General features: G+C 41.0%; 1 protein-coding gene across 1 annotated transcript in view; it reads left to right on the plus strand.

Moving 5' to 3' along the window:
• CSMD1 (CUB and Sushi multiple domains 1) overlaps positions 1-18,955 on the plus strand; it is a gene marked incomplete at its 3' end in the record, with an annotated part of 1,748,580 nt that overhangs the window by 173,004 nt on the left and 1,556,621 nt on the right. The gene's annotated exons all lie outside the window — the stretch shown is intronic.

The raw sequence follows: 18,955 nt of genomic DNA on the forward strand, positions 1-18,955 counted from the left end.
CCTGAAGTCTAGCCTTGACTATATATATATATATGTTGTTGGTTTGTTTTAAGAAAAATTGGAGAGACTTATAAGAAATATCACAGTATCAGGTCGTGATTGCTTTCAAAAGCCTTGCGTATATCCCTTAGTGGCAATATTTTCAGTCTGCCTTAACAGGAGAGCATCTTCTCAGGGTTACGTTTATAGCTCATTTGTGCTTAATTTGAAGAGCGCCCTGCTCGGTGCAGTACTTAGCATGATGTATGAATTGTACCCTGTGTACCTGCAGGCGTGTGTGAGGACCCAGGTAACCGGAAAACACTGGAGGATGCGCTAGGGCACCTCCCTGCCTGGAATTGCTGGTCTCAATTCCACACAGATCATTAGTTTCTCTGTATCATTTAGTCTAGAAATTCTTGTCAGAGAAGGAAATGTGTATGGTTGCTCTCAAATAAACAGAAAATTTAAATATTGCTTAGAAAGCGGAGGCACCAGTAAACCCCGACAGCTGTTCTGTGTGGAGTTGATTGAAGGTATCAGGAGGTGAAATGGTGAAGCCATTTGAACATGTGCAAAATGCATCTCCTTATTTTCACATGATATATTTTCCCAGCGGAAAATAGATGCCTCAGTCAGGCCCCCAAACATGAAGAAATATGAATTAGGAATTGTCGCCTAGTGTGTTGCATTTAATTGTTAGTGACTAGTCATCACTCAGTGCTCAAGGACTTTAAAGGTTAAAGAAGCTGGTGCTGTAAGCACATTGTTTTCTTATGTGCTGCCATATTTCTAAGAGAACAGGGAAAGTTTATATACTATTACCGACATAATATTTTCCATTTGAATGTTTATGTGCCAAGTTATCCAGTGGCCAAAGTACATATCTGTAAGGAATGCACATCCCTTTTTAATCACAGGGTGGTCTATATGGACTTCAGTGTGCTGACAAAGGACATAAAAAACAAGTGGACAGTGAAGGTTGGCTGGAGAGCGCTATTAAAATTCAGCCTGGGGACTGCTTGGTTTCCTTAAACATTGCAGATGCTGCTGGAAGGCCAGGCACTGAGAGATAGGACATCCTGTACGCAAGGGCATTTGGGTAATTGAAGACAGCTTCTTGACGGCACTTCCCAGAATTGTTCCTTGTGGTTCTGAACCATTGATTATAAATTGAGCCTTCCATATAATTACTGAAGACTAGGGGGAAGTTGTGTAAAGAGTGTGGTAAGGGACTCTACTCAACGTTCCCTGCGTGGCAGGGCTGGCAACTGTAAGTGTGGTGCCCTGTCTGAGTCGGCGTGCCGACACATCTAGCAACAAGGGCACGGTTAGGAATGGAGAGAAAATTCCAGACAGTGAATGAGGCCAAAGCCAGATAGATTTGACGTCCCGCCATTGAACTCAATGTGCAAAAACTAAACGTATCTGGAAGTAAACTTGAGTGATAACTTTATTTGCTAAGTTAATAACCAATTTAACAACAAAACTAGAGAAGTACAGAGATAGACAATTATAGACAGTCTTAATTATTAACATAGATGGAAGAGTCCTAAAATATTAACAAATCAAGCCCAATAGTATATTTTTTAAATTACATCATAATCACTTGGGGTTCAGTCCAAGATGCAAAGAAAATTCAACATCAGAATCTATTAAGGTATAACCCACATTAATGAAATAAAGACGGAAAACCTCGGAAGGTGCAGACAAGTCATTTGTTAAAGTTAAACTGAGTGATAATTTTTTTAAAATACGAATTACTTGTTGGAAGTGGGCTAGTATGTTATGGATGTAATTGTAAGAAGTTGAGAGCTCTTGGGGACCATGAGTTTTATTTATGGGGGCGGCAGGCAGTTGAGAGGCGTTTGCATGTTTTCTTGCTGTGTTATTTTTCGCATCATACATTTAATATCTAGTTCAGTGCCTGGCTAGTTGTGTTATTTCATAAATACCTATGCAAGAGAAAGAAGAAAGAAAAAGAAAAGAAAGGAGAGAAAGAAAGGAAAAGAAAAGAGAGAAAGAGAAAGAAAAAAAAGGAAAGAAGGCAGGAAGGGAGGGAGGGAAAGGAAGGAAGAAAGGAAGGGAGGGAGGGAGGAGAGGGGATTCTGTTAGGAAATACAGAGGAAGAGATCTCCAGAAAGAAAGATAAAACCAGGACCTCTTTCACATTGGCTGAGAATGTCACCAATCTCGTGGTGTGATGGTGTTCATGAATAACCTTTAAGGCCCACGGTGTGAAGAACCCTTATGTAAACACACTTGTATAAAGAACAAGAAAGGAACTAAGTTAAGCCGCCTTTGAAAATAAAATAAGTCAACTCTTGCTGAATGCAAGCGTAAAAGAATAATAATAGAAAATAAAGATAGAAGGTGTATCCGTTAGGCTTTTCTAGGTCAACATGAAAGAAAATGCCACCAAATTTGGATTAAAGTCAAAGTAAATTTTTTAGCCCGAGAAACTACTGAGATGAGGGAAGCTCGGACTCCAGGAATTCCTTGAGCCATTGGCTCCTGGGATGACAGCGGGATTGGCTCCTCTTCCCTTTCTCATCTAACCTCTTTTGTGTCGGTCCCCTTTGTAGATGAGTTCAACCCTTATGTTGGTAATGGGTGTACAGGCCCAGTTCTAGATTCCGTCAGGTTATTTCTAGCAGAAAAGAGAGACAGTATTTTTCCAGTGGTTCCTACACAAGTTGGCAGATTTGGTTGTTAGTTCTTCCTTGAACCCAACACTATGGGGAGGGAATTTGGTTCAGTCTTTAGTTAGTTCAAGGTGACATGCTTCACTTATAGACAAGGGATGGAATCCCACCCAAAACACATGAGCTTCGGGAGATGCTGGGGCCAGATTCCCATAAAGAACATTGGACTGCATCCCCGGAAGAAGGAAGAAGAAATGCAAAGAGGTAAGACAGTAGACCTCTACACTAAGAGGTGTAAGAGATCTCCATGCAAATGAGGCAGGCTTCCTGAGGGCCCGTAGCCAGGGAAGAGGGGGCCATCAGGAACCCGGGCAAGTGCTCACCACTCAGCATCCTTCTTTTCTTCCACCCTTCTTTGCCTGTACATCAAGTGGCCCTTCATCTCTGTGAGATCTATGTGTTTTTTCCTTTCTCTCGTGAGCTCTCTCTTAATCTCTCTCTGCTGTCCCTCTTTCACTCTCCTGCTCTGCGTATCTACATCTCCTTAACTCCAACCACATAAAAGCAGGTGAGCATAGACTTTCTTATTGCCAATTTCTGGTAAATTCACCCGTTGGTGGTGGAGCACGGGGTAAACGTCGCTCTAGGGAAGACGTACCTGTCTTTTGGGAGTACTTCCTCCCCAAAGAATGATAGTGATGAGTTGTAGAGATGAACTGGAGTGCGTGCATGCATGTGCGTGTGTGGTTAGGAGAGACTGGTCTCCTTCAGGTACTGTGAAGAAGCGATTGCTCATCTCAGTTTGACCCAAACAGCATTATGGTCAATGTCTTGTAGCATTGATTAAATCGAATCCTTTTGGGCTGAAGAGTTTGCTGACATTTAACTAAACATGTTCATGGGTTGCTTCAGGATGATCACTTAAGATTTGAAAACTTGTTTCAAATTGTATCTAAAAATAAAATGCCCCATCTTCCCAACTCGATCTTTCAGAGGTAATTGTGTATCACGTGCACAAAGCTGCTGTCTTTCTGTGCAGGATCTGTGTAAGGACAGGGGTCCAGCTGAAGGCTACAGCCCTAACCGGCTTCCCTGGGGCATTACAATTCATGGAGAACGATGTGCCCCGTATGCATTCTGCTTATGGGACTGAGGGCATGGATGTGATCCCAGTTTTCCTTTCTGATACTTGAGATGCATGTGGCAATACATTTAAAATCCAATTTAAATCTTTTTTTTTTTTTTTTTTTTTTTTTTTTTTTGCGGTACGCGGGCCTCTCACTGCTGCAGCCCCTCCCATTGCGGAGCACAGGCTCCGGACGCGCAGGCCCAGCGGCCATGGCTCACGGGCCCAGCCGCTCCGCAGCATGTGGGATCTTCCCGGACCGGGGCACGAACCCGTGTCCCCTGCATCGGCAGGCGGACTCCCAACCACTGTGCCCCCAGGGAAGCCCCCCAATTTAAATCTTAAGTCTCTACCTTTAGATTCTGGATGACCTACAATATTGGTCTCAGAAACTGACCTGAACCTCTCACTTGAAATGTACCAGATCACAGCATCTTCTTGCTTTGCTTTCTCTCTCATTCCTACCACTGATATTTGAAGTAGAGCAAAAGAGAACTTTATCTATTATAGGAGTCCTTCTCTTTTTTCCCCAGTCACCTCCAAAGTCCACGCCTTCTGGACTCTCTCCATGATTGAGAGTCACTGCTTGTTTTAAGGTGGTGGCTATGTGCTGAAGATGAGGTCATTGGGTCTGCGGTTCAGGCAGGACTCAGGTATGTGCTGGTGGCCACAGCCCTGACTGTGATGCCTCTAAGTAGGGAAGGCTCGCAGGGGACAGCAGTACTGCAGTCATATTCTGGATGGTCCTTCTGGAGGTCAGGTTTTACTTAATGCAGTGCTACCACATATCTTTATTTATTGGGCATTACTCTTCCACTTGGATATTTACTTTGTTATGCCCTATGTTTCAAGTTCAGTGGGGCAACAAGTAAACTGAAAACTGTTGTTAAAATTCAAGCTTAAATCTTCCCAACCTAGGATATTCTTACTAAGCTGAACCATGTGTACTTGCCGTATTGGTTGGTCAAGCACAGGCAAGTATTGACTTTTTTATACAATGTATCTTAATGTTGTCCCACAAAATTCCTGTGGTATTTTTGTTCCTAGAATGATCTGGAGTCTTCCTCAGTATAACTTGACCTCTGGCAGGTTATACACTGAAAGAAGGTTGACAGCACTTTCAGGGTATATCTTTAGGGTACGTTTTTCTCTGGCAGAGAAGATCTGATAGCTACTGTTGCATTTTGCTACTTGGCCAGGAATGAAAGATGAAGGAATGCTAAAAGGCATTGTGATATTTAGATTTATTTACGGTAAATAAGATAGCAAGGACCCAAATGGTACCTCTTTCCAAATTATATTAAGATTTAAAGAGTGAGCATAATTACTTTTAAAATAATGCTCTATATGAATAATGTTTTTGGCATTACCAGACAATCTTTATCTAAAATTATACAAGACCATCAGTAAATAAATTTTAGAACGTTGTCAATTTTGGGACCCAGCTAGTATGCCGGAATTCAGCAGTGCAACACAAACAAGCTATTATTGGACTGAGGAAAATAGTTGCTTCCCAAACTCAGGGAGCTACGCTGTGAGTAAAGTCCCTTGTGGTAGATTCTGGATAAATCAGAATCATCTGGGAGAGATGGGATTAGCATCTCTCGAATGGAAACCAGCTGCCAGGCGTTTAAATGTGTCATTTCGTAAGCTCTATAAATACACATTAATATCAACTTTAGACCTAAGAATATGGGTAAAAAGGGTCCAAGGCAAGACAACTACAAAGAAAGAGAGCAAAGATTCATGCTTAATCGGTGGTTACGCACTTCGTGGTGGATGTTGGGTATCATAAGGCCCAGGGCAAAACGCCATCATAACTAAGTCATCTTCATCTGCGAACAAAAGTGACCTGATAGATTTATGAATATTCACTTTGTACCAAGCATTAATCTAAGCACATTACATGTTATTTCATTTTTCAGTGAATTCTTAGAAGAATCCTGTGAGGTAGTTTTCTTATGGTCACCTTTTCTATAGATGGGGATTCTAAGGTGTCAAGAAATTAAATAAACAATGTGCAGAGCAAGGAATCAGATCCAGGCCGCTGGACTCCAGGGGTGCTCCCCCAACCCTTCCATTTCCCTGCCTTCTCTTCTCAGTTTACATACGTAAACCCTTAACCAGAGTCTGTCCTTGTTAGATTCTGCCAATCCCCACACTTGGAAACTCCAGGTCAGTGCTGGCCCTGAAATCAGGAAAGAGGCAGGGAGAATTTCTATGGTACACTTCACAAAATGTACAGACATTTCAAACACAACTGTCATCTTAAGTCAAACACGGTATTTCCCTCTTTTAAGTGGAGGAAGCTGGGGTCCAGTATCGCTATAGCCCTCAGAAACCTCTAGGGTGAGACCTTGGCTTTCTCTCCTCCATCCTGTGGTGACCACTTTAATAGGAGCCAGGACGGTCAAGTTCTGCTTGGTCCGTTCTCCTATTACTGGTGACATCGGTGTCTCATCAAATTAGAAAATACTGCAGCAAGTCAACAGAGGTTTCATGAGTAGATGCGAAGATGGAATACGGCAAGATTTTATTATTTTTGCTAGTTAAACCACACCATTTAGTCAATGGTAATGTTTCATGGAATTTTCAACATTGTCATCTTTTTAATTTTAATAACATTAGGAAAACAAGTGGGGCATCACCATAGGCAGGTGTGTGGCTTTAACAGTATATAAAAGGCATCACCTTAAAAAGAATTAAGATAAAAGCATCTCTCAAATCGAGTACAGTCTAAGCTATTTTTTCTGCTATCACCAACCATTTCATTTGCAGACTTACTATTTTCTTGTCATTATCTCATGTAATATGAATTATGTAGACTTCAGTTTTTCAGGAAACATTGCCAAATCTCCGCATGCGTCCCGAATGGGAAAGATTGAACACTTTTAAAGGAAAAAAAAAAGAGAAGCACGCCATCCTATTTTTAAAATCGTCTCATGTTTTGAAGAAAACCAGATACAGCAGCATTTTTTAAAAGAACATATTCTAGATTGAATTCGGAGTCAGATCAGAGAGGCCCAAACATCATCATCATAACATTGACGTCTCAACTGCTACAAACCGCTGTCTTTTAAATGGTCTCTAAATATAAGTATCTTGTCTAAAAGCAAAAATATTACCAACCACCAATTTCCATCTCATTGCCAATAAAATAAAATGAGGTGTCTGTGGCGTAAAACAGAAAATCAGTAGGGAGCGTCATGGCTGCCTCGGGCGTCAGAAGTGGCTGTTTATGAATTAGCAAATGCCTCTTTTGAACCCACCACTCTAATCTAAAATTGTTTAGCCAAATTCATATATTTTTGAAATGAACAGGATTCTAGGGGTGTTTGCTTTCTAGAACAAAGAAAGAGAAGGGTAAATCCTGATGGATATTTTTAAACTCCTAGTGAATTGGTGAAATAAAGGTCTTACTTAAAAGCAAAGGTGGTTGGAGGGATGAGTTGTCTGGGCTTGTGAGCTGCTGTTAAAATCCATTTTCAGAAGCAAACGGACTGTTTATTTTTCTCTCATCTCACACTTCTCTCTACACAACGGCGATCTTGTTGATATTTGTAAATTCTGTGTGTAGAAAAATGCTGGCAGTTCTCATTCTCAGATGCCCCCTCTAGCTGCTGGACCAGATGCATTAAACTTCCTATAATGTGGCATTCCTTTCGAACACTTTAATTTAGGGGTGTGGCTGGGGAAGTCTGATCTTGGGTGTTGTCACTCTTGGGGTTTAAACCCCAGCCTTGCTGTATCACGATCGCATACAAGCTCCCTGCTGTGTTCAGGTGCCCATGTCCCCATGTGTGAAATCAGGGTAATGACTTCCATCTCATAGAATTTCTGTGGGAATGAAGAGGCTGTAATTGTGTGCAATGAACTGGTACTAAGAATGTGCTTCATTTTTCCTTTATTTGTTGTGTCAATTTCTGTTTGCCTCTGAAAGGCAAATCTAGGACCAGGGCTTCCATCTGAACTAGTCACAGGGGCGTGAGCTGAACCTAAGCCGGGACTCTGTGGACCTAGAAGACTTTCCTAGAAGCACAGGGCTGAGGGGAGAGGCAGGGATAATTCAGTACCTCGGGCAACCCAGCTTTCCGGCAATGTTCAGGGTGATCAACGCCCTAAATCTCTCCTGGTCTCCAGCTCCAAAGCTTACAAGAGTGCTACAGGTAATAGCAATGCACCTGACACAGTGTAGGGACCTTGTGGTACCCAAGAGCTGTTGGTGCCCTCCCTTCGGACCTGCATCACCCCCTCATCCCCTGCTCCTTTTATGCTCCAGGTAAATTACATAATTACCATCAGACTAAGCACAGAGATTTCCACCCATGCTTCATTTCGCAGTAAGGGACCCAGTGCATCCAGTTAGAGAAGCTGTCTGTGCCAGGGCTCACCCTCTCATGACTCACCCCCACCAACCATCTTGACGTGGTGTCACCTTCACTGAGCAGCCGCAGGGGCAGGCCATCAGCAGACCACGTCCAACGTGGAACACGCTACAGAAACATGTTCCTCTCCTTTCCATGGGGCTTGAAAACCTCCTGGAGGAAGATGGAAGGCACAGATGACCTCCCGAGATCCGTTTCTTGACTTGTGGCTGTATAAATATCCTCTCCTACTAATTCTGTGCCCAGAATTGATTTCAGAATTTCCAATATCAGCTAAAAATTTGAGGACTTCCATTTCAGTGTTGAATATTTTACCACTATGAGCCTAATTTAGTCATCTTTACAAACATAAATTTCCAATGCTGTCAGTATGAGATCCGAACAAGGGCCGGAGAAGGGCCTTAATAATTTTAGTTTTAATGGCATTCAATCTTTCTAGCCTCGCTCTCAAGGCAGTGCACTCACCCTAGATTCTTCTTTTCATGTTATCTGAAGAGAGAGCAGTATGGTTAAGATCTTTCCAGGTAGGTCTTCATTTAAATCTAATATTAATATGAAAAGCTACTGCCCATCATTCTGTTCTACTAGGCACTTCAAGTATACAAAAACATTGGCCCCTCTTTTATAATAGAGGCATGACGGACATTGAAATCCAGTGTGGAAAAAAAGGGTAAGGGAAAATAAAATACTTATAAAGGAAAAGGAATTGCCCCTTAGAGAATACAAAAGATTAAAAGGTCCACATGTCACATTGGAATGCCAGAAGATCATTTTTCTAGTTGCTGTAGACTGGCTGTAGGTCGTTGGGTGGGATTTACCCAAAAGATTATACCACAGCAGGGAGGAAATTCTGGAACCAGGTTTTCTGAGTTGATATAAAGTTGAATAAAAGCTTCTCATGCTAATTAAAAAAATATAGAGGAGCAGTCCTAGGGCACTCCCTCAGAACTCATGGAAAAACCTACCCATTGTCATGTGCACCTGCCTATAACCATCTTGTTCACTAACCACACTCGTTCAGCACTAGCCAACCTCTTTTGACATGTCAGGACTTTTAAGATTGTCTTTTACTTTGGGTTGGGCAACTCTGATTTTCAGTCTGGTTGAACGTACGGAAATGTGTCACAAAACAGACATAAAGTGTTGGCTTTGGAGGTGTGACTTCACTGATACGGGAACATCCTCCTTGGATTGGACGGTCCCAAGGCCAAGCCTTTCCTCTGCGTCTCCACGTAAGACCCCACCAGGATGCAGCCAGGGGAGGCCTGGCTTGCGCTCCCACTACCGTTTGGAGCCTTGGTATTTGACACTTTCACGAGTGTAGGCTTCGGACTGGCTGTGGTTGGTAATGACCAGAGCTTCCTGCAGTGCAGACAAATGAAGGGAGCTTCAAGAATGTGACACTAGCCGTCCATGAAGTGGGGCAGCCAGTAGCTGGGTCTGCTTAGGGGGCCAGGAATAGCAGTGCCATGTGCATAAGGGCTATTATTATTGTTAAAGTCGTAGTATTACCTAATGACCGCACAAATGGTTTAATCCCCGGTACATTGTTCTGACAAGCAGGCAGGTCACCAGAGCCTCGCCCAAGTGAGATCCCAACATCTGAACGTAGTTCCAGCTCCGACAGCCCCCATGCAGTCCTTCTCAGCACCTAGGTGATGGCCTCGGGGACAGTCTGGCTTGGTTGGGGGGACACCCTCACCCCTGTGTGTCTCGGAGTCCTTTACTTCCTGTACTCGTTTTGGGTTCCTCTTCTGTAAGCAGGCATCCTGGTGTGTGGTTCTTCTTATTCTGAAGGCAGTGCTGAGTATATCTTGATTATCTGTAAAATTCCAGTGCGGGAGATAGATTTGCTGATTACTAATGACGTGTTACCTCTGTGGACTAAAAGCCGTGCATTTTATTGACTTAATATACATTTATGTACCTTTTTAGAAGAGGCCGGACTTTATCATTGGAGTTAATGCTCTGATTTCCAGATAGCAGCACTGTATGCATCTCAGTCTTAGGTCAGTCCCTTCTAATCTGAAGTTGTCCTTGGCCAAGAAAAACAAAAAAAATTCTTGAGTTTTTGTTTTTTTTTTTTAAGAATTCTTTTGTTAGTAAGAATCCAAACACAACACTTTTTTCTTCCCTCCAAAATCAAAGCATGCCTGTCATAAAACTTTCTAGGGTGAATGTATTTGTTGAAAAAGGAGTTTAACTGCTTTCTAAATTCAATTTGGTGGACTTTGTGAAAATGCTTATAACTGGGAATCTTGATAATTAATATTATCTAGAAAATGATGTAGCCAGATTCTCTGCACTTTCACTTTTTTGTTGTTTCAGATTAAGGAGAGAAAGATGAAATGGTCATTTGCAAAAGTATGAGTCACAGAAGAGCTACACTGTACAAAAATATACAGTAAAAAATAGCTATAGAGGCAGAGTTTATTTTCAATATCTGCAGAGGAAATGACATGTAGGTGTTTCTAAGCTAAGTACTGCAAAACTAACGTCTTTGAATATACTTATGGTTTAATTATAGACAGACAAAAATCTACAATTCAAATCCTCAGATGAGATTTCTTTAGACTAAAAATGTTCAGGATTTTATACGCAATGAACATGTTCAGGATTTTATACGATGTCTTTCTGAAGAGTGTGGCCTGGTTGTCTGTGCTGCTGGGATTTGCGATAATTGGCGTTTTGTGGACTTTAAATGTGGCCTGAGAAAGGCAGCACGAACAGGTGAAGAAACTCTGGCATCACGAAGTCAGAGTTTATTTTGTTGTTGTTTGTATGTTTTCTTGTTTATTGTGTCAGGAAGGAAGACATTTTCCTCTAACTTTCTAGGTTCGTGTGGCTGGTCTAAGAATTAAATTGACATGAGACAGATTAACAGAAGAAGATCAACAAAAGCTTAATAACACGTATACATGGGAGAGACCCAGGAAAACTGAGTCACTCACCAAAATGGATGAAGCCCTGAGCTTAAGTGCGATCTTCAGCTAAAGACAAAAGAGGATGTCGAGGGTACTGGTTGGGGACTTCAAAGCGGGGAGAGGCGATGCACATGGAGATGAAAGCCAAGGTTTGGTAAACAAGTGTCAGCTCGGCCAGGCAGAGACCGTGGCAGACAGTGGACTCTGATCTCTAGGCCCTGCCACACATAGCCCATGTGCTTAGCAGACACCTCTGACGATGGCGCTATTCCTGGAACAGGCCCTTTATCTAAATTCCTTCAGGCAGTTAAGGGGGAGTTAAATAGAAAGACTTTCTGAGTCTTCTCTTCCTTAAAAATAATCACCCTAAGTTCTCCTCACACCAAAGAGACACATTTTGGAGTGGCAGGTATTGCTCCCCTACAGTTGTTGTTGTTTTCTATTTTTTTAATTAAAACTTAATGTTTAGAACGGTTTTAAGTTCAGAAAAATGGAGAGGAAGGTACAGAGATTTCCCATATATGCCTTACCCCAACATACGCAAAGTCCTCCGCCATTATCAACATCCCACACCAGATGGTACCTTTGTCGCAATTGATGAACTTATGGTGACAGGTCACCATCGCCCAGGGTTTACATTAGGGTTCACTCCTGGTGTCGTCCGTTCTATGAGTTTGGACAAATGCATAATGATGTGCTTCTACCATTGTGGTATCATGCAGAGTAGTTTCACTGCCCTAAAAACGCCCTATGCTCCGTCTGTTCATTCCTCCTCCCTAAGCCCTGGCAACCACTGATCCTTTTACCGTCTGCATAGCTTTGCCTTTCCCAGAATGTCATAGAGTTGGTATCACACAGTAAGTAGGGTTTTAAGATTGGACCCTTACTTAGTCATACACATTTAAGGCTCCCTCATGTCTTTTCATGGCTTCATAGCTCATTTATTTTTTTAACACTAAATGAATTCCAGTGTCTGTATGAACAACAGTTTATTCATGCATTCACCCACTGAAGGATATCTCGTTGCTACCAAGTTTCAGCAATTATTAGGACTATAGCTGCTGTAAACATCAGTGTGCGAGTTTTTGTGTGGACATGTTTTCAACTCCTTTGGGTAAATACCAAGGAGCGTGATCACTGATCATATTGTAAGAGTCCAGTTGTTCCTCCTTATCTGTGGGGGTCTGTTCTGAGGCCCCCAGTAGATGCCTGAAACCATGGGTAGTACCAAACCCTACATATACTATTTTTTTTTCCTATACATGCCTACTGATGATAAGTTTAATTTATAAATTAGGTACAGTAAGAGATTAATAACAATCATTAATAATAAAATAGAACAATTATAGTAATATGCTGAAATCAAAGTTATGTGAATGTGGCCACTCTCTCTCAACATGTACTGTTGTACTCTGCTCACCCTTCTTGTGATAATGTGAGATGATAAAACGCCTACGTGCTGCGATGCAGTGAGGAGAATGTCAGAGGCCTTGGGATGCAGTGTCAGGTTACTGCTGACCTTCTGACGGTAGGTTAGGAGGATCACCTGCTCTGCGTGATCCTGGATGATGTTGACGGTTGGACGCCAGGAGTGGATGATGGAGGTGAGTGGGGATTCTGGGCAGGAAGGAGCAGGATGGTGAGAGATTCCATCACAGTACTCAGAATGGTGCACAATTTGCAATTTAGGAGTTGTTTATTTCTGGAATCTTTCATTTAGTACTTTCAGACTGTGGTTTACCACAGGTAACCGAAACCACACAAGGTGAAACTGTGGATGGGTGGCAGCAGCTGTATGTTTAATTTTGTAAGAAGGTGCCCAACTGTCTTCCCAAGTGGCTGAAGAGCTTGTTTTAAGTTCTGGTTTCCATTTACTAGCTGGACACCTGCTGGCAGTCACCCAATATTCCTGACCCTCAATATGTTAACTATAATATGGGAATCATAGTTGTGAAACATGCTTGTCTGGTCTATATGAGGATAATGCATGCTAATTATTCTACAAATATTAATTACTGCAATGAATAATGGTTATTCAATAGTCAGCATGTATAATATGCCAAGAAATTTGCATATACACTCTATCACAGTACTGCTTTAAGAATAATATCATTTCACAGTTGAATGAATTGAGGACATTTGATTAAGTACAGGGCCACAAATGAATAAACAAAAAAGCCTCAATTTTAAATAAGATCTATTTGACCCCCCAAACTGAGTTTTCCACTGCCCTTCTGGCCTTATTATTGCTAATTCTCTTCTTCGTGTGATCTGTTTCTAAAAGACGGCTTCTGGGATCCTATCGTTGCCTTGATGCTAAACATGAATTAAGGTGATAGTGGTTTCTCTATAAACCCTGCAGTAAGCTCTCTTGGATGGAACAAAGTAAAAAGGTAAATGACTACAGAGAAAACAAGGATCTAGAAAGGGACCCAAGTATCCTAAATGATTGCAAATCAAGTGTGAACACAGACATTTTTTTGGGGGGGGGGCAGATATTGTTTTCACGATGCTAGTCTACATAGGAGGAAATTACCTTTTCCTGCTTGGCCATTGTACCTCACAAAGTATCACCTTTCAGGCGACTTTCCTTACTTGGGAGCCATATTCACTGGATTGGGCAAAAACCACAGCCACGATTGTGGGATTTTGGGCAATAGCAGCCCCCGTCTCCGGAGGCAGAAGCATGACTCAGAGATAAGATCATTCTTAAGGAAAGGGTGGAGCACAGCAGAGGGGAATCAGATGTAGCAGCAGGAAAATCTCTCTGCAGGTGTAGTTACCCTATTTAGGGTAAGATATTAATCCTTTGAGTGAGGGGTAATGACAAGAACAAGCCATAACTTAAGTCTTACAACGACTTGCGCTTTCGCAAACTAATTAGACAAGGTCTCGGCCATGACAGATCAAAGGCAGAATTCCTCTCCCCTTTCCCCAGTTAAAAGAGCTGTGAACAAAAACAATAGAGCAGAATGAAGCACTTTGAGTTCCAGAGTGTCAGGCTCATGATATTTGCATTTCTCCTCTTTGAGGTTGTAATTAGTTACAGATAATGTAGTAGGGGCAAGGTCCCTTCATATCACCAGAGGCGGGACACAGAGGATGGAGCTCAAAGCATGCACATGTCTGCTTATCCTCAGGGTGGTCGTCAAGATGGATCTGTTGTTGGTTTTTCAGACGTGATTCCCTATTGTAAACCCACTAGATTGTTAAAGATGCTAACTGTCTGGTCAGTTACGCTACGAGTCTGTGACCAGAGTAAATGTTTACAAAATGCAACGCACAAGTGTATGTATTCAGCAGACATTCTTAAGGGCTCCATGGTGGTTGAAATCGGGCTTTGCATCCCTTGTTGCTGGTAGGGAAGAGAAAAGGACGTTTGCTTAAAAGGCAAGAACTTACTTAACAGCTGGTTGGAGCAAGTAAGGTATATTTCTTTTCTTATTGAACAAAAAGGAAAAGGAAAAACAATGGCCTGGAGGGATGAGCCAGGGGAACAATCTTCCTATGCTCTTTGGAAGCTAAAGATGCAGACGCATTGGCTTCTGTGCCATGGAAACCCCCAGGGTCTTTGCTGCTGAAAGGGCTCTGGCATCAGCAAGCCTCAATTAACGGGATTTATTTCTTATTTACACTTTCCTTTGGTTTTATGCATTCACATCTGGATTTTCTCAGTGATGAAATGTTGCAGTGGAGACTATTTATAAAAATGCTCAACCCAGCTTGCCAGAGAAGCCTGAAAATACGGCTGGGGGCACGCAGCTGATGTGCCTGTGTTTCTTTGAACTAAACGTGGTATCCGTTTTGTTCTTGACATTTATAACCTTTGCATAATGTCCCCTCTCTGTAACTGTATTAGGTTTAGGACTGTGCATAAGGAAACAAGGACAAGTAAATGAATGAGGGCTTCCCTGGTGGCGCAGTAGTTGAGAGTCCGCCTGCCGCAGGGGACGCGGGTTTGTGCCCCGGTCCGGGAAGATCCCACATGCCGCGGAGCGGCTGGGCCCGTGAGCCATGGCTGCTGAGCCTGCACGTCTGGAGCCTGTGTTCCGCAACGGGAGAGACCACAGCAGTGAGAGGCCCGCGTACCGCAAAAAAAAAAAAAATTAAAAAAAATAAATAAATGAATGAGCTTCGTTAAATATATATCCTGGCGAGTTTTGTCCTCCAGACTGGTAATGCTTCTTTGGGCAATACATGCTTCCAAGGCATATGAATCCTTCCATAAAAAGTATCCTGTGAGCCGATTTGAGTTAGTTGCATTTTGACTTTTTAAAAAATAAAAATGATATATATGTGAAAATATTGGTCAACCCTAAAATACTGTAAAAATATAAGGGATGCAAAAGTAATGTCAGATTCAGTATGAGGCTGGACTACTTTCAAATAAAAATATTAACCAGACCAATTAGCAATATATTTGCGACCACTGGGAATTAGATTAAACACAGGACTTCAATTACTTCCTAAAGAAGGGTTCTGACATTTTAAAGAATTAAAGCAGCTTTGAAATGAGCATCATACCTCTGATAGTGACTTTATTTGTATGTGTTGATGTCAATTCATCAGATAATAGTCAAAAAATAACTAATAATAATGGTTATCATTTATCTATACCATTATATACCCATATATCAATGTATTCTAAACATTAAAATGTAGTGTAATATAGTATTATAGTTGTTTAAAAACTCACCAAAAAGTATGTCTCTTCCAAATCTTGTAAAAATGAATCATCTATTCTTTTCCCATAAAAATTCCATTTTATAGTAGTCCCTAAAAGTAAATAGTGTCTGAATGTTGATCATTATACCTCCTCTGTAGCAGAAGAAGCCTGAGTAAAGAGCCCAGTGTTTCCTTAGGAAAATCACAATGAGAGCTTTTAATTTCAAAGAGTAATATTGTAAAATTGGTAGAGTCAGATAGAAAGCTCTTCTGAGTCACTCCAGGTTTACTGGATAGAGGTGTAGATCATTACTGTCAAGGGTAGTAGTCAGTGGCAGTAACGGAAGTACCCACACATAATCTTCCACCCAGGGAATTTCCATGATGGCCTCCCTTGCAGAAAGCATTATTGATATGTGAAAAGTATGATTTGCTGTATGCTTGCCCTGTGCCAGTTTCTGTGCTAAGTCCTTTGCATGTATGATCTCATAGGACATAGAAAATACATTAGGAATCCTGGAGAAATTTTAAGTGCTTCAAGGGGCTAATAGAACTCCAATATGAATTTATTGAAAGGGATTAGGAGAAAGCAGAATTGACATTTATGGAAACAGAATCAAAAGAATGAAAGAATCAGAGGCCCCATACAGTATTTTCAAGATGACTGTGGGCTTTTTAATTTGCAAAAACAGACTACCAACCTGTGTGCCGTAGTTTGCCAAACCCTGATCTAGATTATTCATTAATGATAGCATATGAGAATATTAATTCTCATAAGTAATTTCAATAATGTGATGGTAATTTCATAATAATAAAAATATGTTATACGTTTAGTCCATATTTATGTTTATTCTTACCTTGGTAATATTTATACATATATATAATTTTTTGCATTTATATTCACAGAACACTGATTTTTAAAATATTAACAATATAGCTGATAGATTTGAGCTTTGGCACTGCCACCCAGAACAGTGGTAAATTAGCATTTGCCATTGTGAAGCCAAAGGCTTAACTCTAATGTTTCCCCATGTTCCTATGGCTCCTGTATTATAGAGGGGAGCCCTTTGCAGTGACATGGACACTTTGAGGTTTAGAGAAACTGTGGAATGTGTCAGAACTAAACTCACACTTGCCCTTCCTTGAGACTCATAGATCTGAAGCCTAGAAGACCACATGCTTTCCCATTTACTTTTCCTCTTTGACTCCCTTTTATGTGTATGCGTGTGTGTGTCACAGGTACTAAGCACACACAGAGAGAATGTTTTAGAAGCCAATCCTCTAGAAACAATCTGATTTAGGGTACGTGCTTGCTGCGTGTTTAGGATTAGATGGTGAAAAAGAAAACCACCTATGTTTAGCATTTTTTAAAGATGTATTATGTTTCAAGAATACACTTTTTTGGACGTATGGGGGATTTTTTTAAATTTACCAGGCGTTTCTTTTCTATTGAACTATCGTTGCTGTACAATGTTGTGTTAGTTTCAGGTATACAGCAAAGTGATTCAGGTCTATATATATTTGGAGTTTGGGACTAACATATACACACTAGTATATATATAAAATAGATAATCAACAGGGACCTACTGTATACTGTATAGCACAGGGAACTCTACTCAATATTCCGTAATAACCCGTATGGGAAAAGAATCTGAAAAAGAATAGATATATGTATATTTGTAACTAAATCACTTTGCTGTACACCTGAAACTAACACAACATTGTAAAATCAACTGTACTCCAAAATAAAATAAAAATAAAAAAACAGATAACCAACAAGGACCTACTGTATAGCACAGGGAACTATACTCAACATTTTGTAATAACCTGTAAGGGAAACGAATCTGGACATTTGTTGTATTTCTAATTCTGATTTTAGTATAATAGGCTTTTACTTGTACATCTTTCCCCAGTCACTGTAACCTATTGGACAGTGATCTTTGGGAAATACTCTCCACCTCATTCCGCCCTTTTCATCCTTCCCCAGACCAAAAACAGTCATCTTAACTACTGAGGGCACTCTCTCATTTACGAGACCCAGTTTTCTGGTTTTATCCACCTGCTGAGTCAATTAGGCTTAATTGTTTCTTTCCCTGCTTTGCCTCCTGCTACTGGGAGATGCTCTGTTTTCAGTGTGGGCTGGCTCTCTTTGGTAAGATAACAACAGCAGGTAAGACAGGAAGTTTGAATCGACTCTTGTTAATTACCATCTCCGTGTGGCCTCACTGTGAATATATAGTCTGACAGCATCATGATGAAGTTCTGATCTAAATTAAAGGTTTTCGGTGAGTCTCAGGCTGGAGTGAACCATACACAGAAAATTCACTACGTAGAAATCAGTCACGTGTTTTATGAGGATAAGCTAGATTTATACTGGATTTATACTAAGCTAGATTTATACTAGATTTATACATTGTTAGCTTGTAAAGTGTTTTCACAAACACCCGTGTCTTTAATCTTTTCGGTAACTTTGTGAAAGAGGTGTTACTGTCTCATTTTAAAGATGCAGATAAGCAGAAAATAGGAAGGTGATTTGTGGAAGCTACAGGATTAGATACTGGTAAAATAATAGAATAAAACCTAAATCATCTAGTAATTCTGAAAGAATGTGCTTTGTATTTCTACAACTCTTCCTAAAATGTCTTTAGAGGTGAGAGAGATATTGCTGAGTGTAATGTGTGACGTTAAAATTAGAAGTGAATTAAGTCAGTCTTCCATAACTGTTTACTTGGTTTTGCTCCCTTAGGTACAATAATCTTGACTTTTATCATGTAGCAACCACTCTGTTTAAATAATTTTGGGGTAGTAATAATACCTGGAGGTTTTATTTAACTAGGGACTTTATACGGAAGTTGAGAACAATGCAGTCTACACTACAAATTCACAGAAATATTGCGGCGCCCTTCCGAAAGGGTCCCTGGGACCCATTCATGTTGGGTTCTGATCATATCTCTGCTGCTTATTCTCTGAGCTCCAGACTTGTCTGATACGAAAAAAGGATCATAATCGTTCTCCAGGGACATCATCAAGCTAACCTGAGCTAAGGTATCCAAAGTAGCAGCACTGTGTAATTACCCCAAAATGAGTAGTCATTCTATTATAGTTCACTTGCTGCTGATTTAAATTTGTCAGGAAGGTTCTGAAGGCAACTACAAGTTTCTCCTTATTAAGGCGTTTGTGGAAGTACTCGTGAGGGTGCCTACAGCAATGGGCTTTGTCCTATGGCTTTGC

This window comes from Grampus griseus, assembly GCF_964374135.1.
Source record: "Grampus griseus genome assembly, chromosome: 21".
In the NCBI taxonomy this organism is placed as follows: domain Eukaryota; kingdom Metazoa; phylum Chordata; class Mammalia; order Artiodactyla; family Delphinidae; genus Grampus; species Grampus griseus.